At 39.1% G+C, this 5102-nt stretch overlaps 1 protein-coding gene across 1 annotated transcript in view; it reads left to right on the plus strand.

Moving 5' to 3' along the window:
* Positions 1-5102, plus strand: part of NELL2 (NEL-like 2 (chicken)) — a 132310-nt gene that overhangs the window by 33894 nt on the left and 93314 nt on the right. The window lies entirely within an intron of this gene.

Below are 5102 nucleotides of genomic sequence, written 5' to 3' on the forward strand. Positions count from 1 at the left end.
AGCCTACTTTAAAAGTTTTACTTCATCTGTCAGGTCTATTTGCCTCAGTTGAACTGCTATCAACAGAGTTTTTAGTCACATTTTGATGTGCTTTTTCAGTGTTGAGATGATTGCTTTTTCAGTCTTTAAGGATGCCTCAAGGAGCCCTCATTCTAGGGCACAGATGAATTCTACAGAATACTTCCCAGCAAGAACACATGGGATAAATGTATTATGTCATTTCCCCATAGTAGTTGATGGAAATACAGGAAACATGAGAAGTAGGTGAAAGAATTTATAATTTTAGATTGACTCCTTGCCAATGTGACTAAACAGCCCGTTAGTGTTGTTGGAGGTGGCTCACACCACAGATGCTCTTAAATGATCATAAAAGTACTGTAGAACAACGACTTTATGTTTTCAGTGTAATAGAGACATTTAGCTTTTCCGGCTAACAAGAAATAAGATACAAACAGTAATTGATTCCTTATCATTAGGAAACTTCAAATCGGATTTCCTTTTTTCAGCTGAGGAAGCTGAAGCATATACATGCAGCCTTTCAACCGTGATTGACCAGAAAAATTAGCAATATATTTTCCAGCTTGAAATCTGGAATAATTTTAAATTGTTGAGGGAGACGGCATCAAATGAAGCAAGTCTCCAGTCTCACTGACTGCTGTAACAGAGGAACTTGTGCTCTCCACAAAATGAGCAAAGAAGAAGTAACGCCCGAATCCCTGCAAAGATAAATGAGAAAGGGGTGAAAGCAGTGCCTAGTAATGGTGTGGCAGTCAAGAAAGAGAAATTCATGAAAGGTGACCATTATCTCTGTGTGTATGTCTAAGGATAAAGCCACATAGAGGTTTTGCACTATGTAAGCTTGCAAAGTAGGATTAATGGGACTTACACAATGCCAAAGCCTTGATCTCTGAACAGTGGAAAATGTAATCAAGGAGATTCCAAGGAGGAGGTTGGAAAATTAGATGAACAAGACAGGGGGTTTTTTTGTATGCTAATTTTGGGTGTTTCCCCTCCCCCCAAATCAGCATATGTGAGGAAAGAATGCAGCAACATAGAATTAATTACCAGATTTAAAGTTACATTCAGAATTACTGACAAATTTCACAAAACTTCAAGTCACATCTGGCACTCATTGGGCAATTACGAATACAAGAAAATGAAGTCGTTTGAGGAGTTCACCAATGTCCTAAACATTCTGCTTTCACTTGGTGATAAGTCTGAATCAAAATCAGCTGAGATACCACGGGGAAGTGTACATGTGTTCCTCAGAGAAAGGCATACATAATCTAGATAGTGAAGGTGATAAATAAAGAAGTGAGAAAATGTACTAAATGACATCCTGTGAACTCAGTGAACGGAAGGCAGGAGTTAGCTGGGTCATGGATTTTGCATGGACATTTTAAGAAATGCAGAAGGAAAGTGTCATTTGGAGGCCAGTAGGAAGAAAAAAGGAGTTGTGAAAGAGAAGTGATGGTTTGACAAACTGAGCGAACACAACAGCCAGTGGGCTCCTGAAAGATTCCTTTTGCTGGATGAATGTGGAGAAGATGCCATGTTACCACAACGTGTTAAATGGTACGATAGTGAATAGTTGTATTATCATTACACCTGCGTAAATTAGTGGTGGGGATATAAGCAGACCTTGCTAATAATTATTTAGACCATGTACTGATGCCTGTCAGTGTAACATTTGATCACTTTCTGTATACAGATATATCAAGAGTAGTCAAACTTCCTAGTAGGTTTTATAGACTTCCTGTTTCATCTTCTTAGAAAACCATGCTTTGAATAATATACATTGGTTTAGGTACCAGGAGGCATATGGAGGTTTGATGGCAAGAGGAAATGGTTGATGTAATTCAGCTGTAGATGAAATCCTACACAGGCAATAACTATCAAGTACTGGAACAACTAATCATCAGGTAATTTCTTGACTGTGATTCAGTCTGTCGAATGAAAGGACTTAGGGAGATTGTTTCCCCAGAGAGATACCAATCACAAACTAATCACAGTATCCTGGGAAGCATCTAGCCAAGCAGAAATTAAATCTTCACCGGACTTTCTAATTACACAGTTCTAGTCCAGATGTTCATGTTGTTGAAATATCTTTATTTCTGAAGGAAAATAAAGACATGAAACACCACCATCATGGGACATGTACTGGCTGTGACAGTTGCTGGCATTAGGCAGGAGAAACGTTCTGTTCCACATTGCCTGGGATGTGGGTCCTGTTGTCTTAGGAGGAAAGTGGGGCAGAAGAAAGTTAGCTTTGTCTTATTTCCAAGTGTGCTCAATGCTCACCTAACCAGACAGCCTTAGAGTAAAGTTTTAAGAAGCCTTCAGGTAGCTTGATGAAAATCAGCCCTTTGTTGTCTGGCAGGATGCCTCCTCTGTGGGCAGTGGAAGAAGAGCAGGCTGATAAGAGAACAGGAGGAGACAGAAGCATTTATGGGAGGATTGGAGAAGAAAAGACAGTGTGCACTGGCTAACTTGGACCATCACTAAACCCACTGGTATCTGTCTTATTAAATATATGTGGAGCCAGTGGTACAGGTGTAGATGAAGTGCCCATGTGTTTTTTGTAAGCTCATTTGGCTAGTTTAGCGTAGGTGAGAAGAGAAAAACTAGGTGATAGTGCTATGAATTAGAGCTTCAGAGTGTACCTTAGTTCTTGCTGCTTTTTAATGGAAGGAACTATCCAGTATGGTGGAATCCTTCAGGTTTTAGAGATCGTTAGTAGGATAGAAGTAATCCAGGTAAAGTTGATTTTGATGATTTCAAGAAGAAATGTCCCTTTTGAATGTGGTCAGTGAGAGCAGCAGTCCATAAGAAGACGTGCTTGGCCTTGTGTTCAGATTGTTCAGGTTAACAGGTTTTCAATTTAGTTTCAATTTAGTTTTTCAATTGGGCATTTATTGTTTCTTGGGTTTTCTCTTTTCTTAAACATAGTTTGGTCACTCTGTATAGGCAGGTCCCTCATACCTGGGGGCTTTATAACCTTGCTGACAAAACCACAGCAAAATCCAATGTTGGATTGTTTAGTTGGAAATGTTTATTTAGGGGAATTCAATGAATGAGATGTAATTTTCTTGGCTGCATGATGGCCAGGTGTTGTGGTGACATAGGAAGGTGTGGAGGTGGGTAAGTCAGCACTGCTTGAAATTTCTGGGACCCACACAAGCAAGTGTCTTGAAACATGCCCTCTGCTGCCACTTTCTAGCCTTTGAGAAACAATCTTTGAGTCTATGAAGGGGCAAGGGCTGTCTGGGCAGAGTGATCTCTCACAGACCCAGAATTTTTAAGTTTTTCTTTTTTTCAAGGCTTTATGGAGAAGAGTTGATTTTCTTGTGGAAAGCAAGTGTTTGTGATACTACATCACTGCATTATGATAATTTCATATGCCAAGACTTCAGAGGGCTGTTGGTGGAATCAAGAAATAACGTCCTGATTTCACACTAGGCTGGATGTGTTCCTTTGATGTTTTTTCTATATGTACATTATTTTCTAAGTGTCTCTGAAGAATCAGAGGTTTGTTATCGTTGATAAGGAGACTGGATTCAGTGGACTATGATCCATGATAGTATCCATACTATGAAAGTATGGATACTTTTTTATAAGATGCCTGGATGGTCTTATTCATATGTTATGAGTATTTTTGCTTCAGGAGATTGTTTTTTTCCAAGATAGAATGACAGTGATCTTGATGTCTTTTGCCTTTCCTGTGAACAGGCATAGTCTGCCTGTTGGAAACATGGGGATATGTTAAGTTATCAGTCCATTGCCATTGTGTGGTCCTCAGGCATTGCTATACTTCATCTTTTCCTGTCACGTGTAGTTCTTTGAAGCTTGAAATGCGTGGGGCAAGGGAAAGGGCTTAATATGTGAGTAGTTCAGTTTAGTGTCATGGCCTGTAATATGTAGGAGGTGATATATATGACTGGATGATTGCCTTGTCCTGCCTGGATTCAAGATCTGCTAGTCCTCAGTAAAGATTTATATAGATTTTTTTTCACACACTTCCTTCTAGAAGAGCTTGTTTTCTGGGAGAGGAAAGAGGCATGTATTGAGCTTTTTTGACTCTTTGTGACCTTCCTTTGTGGATGTTGTACAAACTTTCTCCTTCTGTTAGTCCCAGGACCCTCCCCTGTACTCTATCCTGTGGCTCTTTTCTGTACTTCTTTTATTAAGTCTGACTGCAAACTCTGCCATTCATGGGATTTGGGGTGTTGCAACGTGCTGTGATGTTACTTCTTGAAAGTGCTGTGCAGGCGTATATCACACAAGATACTTTATAAGATATTATAACTCATATTTTGGAATTTGAAAAAAACTTTTTTTGTCACTATGCCCATCACTTCTTTTTCAACATCCGTTCCAAGAGTTGACTTTACATGCTGACAAAGTAGTTTGTAAAATCAAGGAGCTGCAAGTTAAAAAAAAAAAGTAAAGGAGAATTGAAAGTAACAGCAGTAATGGTAGTTAAATAGGTCACGTAATAAAAACTCTTGTACTTTTAGATATTTTAAAATTGCCTACAAACTGTAGTCTACTTAAACAGAACAGATAAATCTCTCTGTGACTGAATTGTAGTATAATTGATTTACATCTCCAAATCAATGATTAGCAAATTAGGCCTCTAACGTAATCTGGAACTTGATAGTGGTAACCTACTCCTGTTATTTCATGATTATGCTTACTTGATGAGTCTTGACTGTGTCCTAAGCAACAGAGACAGACATCCAATTTTCTATATCTAGCAGTTACATTACTTAGCCTTTATACTTTGCATAATGTAATTGCAGTAATGGACCCATTTAAAAAAAAAGGAAAACAGTTTGCTGTGAAGATATTTTATGTAACCCTTAAATACCGAATAAGAACTTTAGTGAGCTATTCAGTATGAGCTGTGTCAGCATGCTGCTGTAAAACCCGGTACTGGCAGGGCGCAGGAGTGGCACCGGGCCAGGTCGTGGTATAACAAACACCGAGCCTTGGGAGGGTCATTCTGTCATTTGATCATCAGAGACTTGATCCTCCTTCTGTTGGGGAAAAAAAAGGCAGTCACTGAAGGTCAGTTCCTGTACAATAAAAGTCATACTCTA

The sequence above is a fragment of the Pygoscelis adeliae genome, unplaced genomic scaffold (genome assembly GCF_000699105.1).
Source record: "Pygoscelis adeliae isolate BGI_AS28 unplaced genomic scaffold, ASM69910v1 Scaffold113, whole genome shotgun sequence".
Lineage (NCBI taxonomy): Eukaryota > Metazoa > Chordata > Aves > Sphenisciformes > Spheniscidae > Pygoscelis > Pygoscelis adeliae.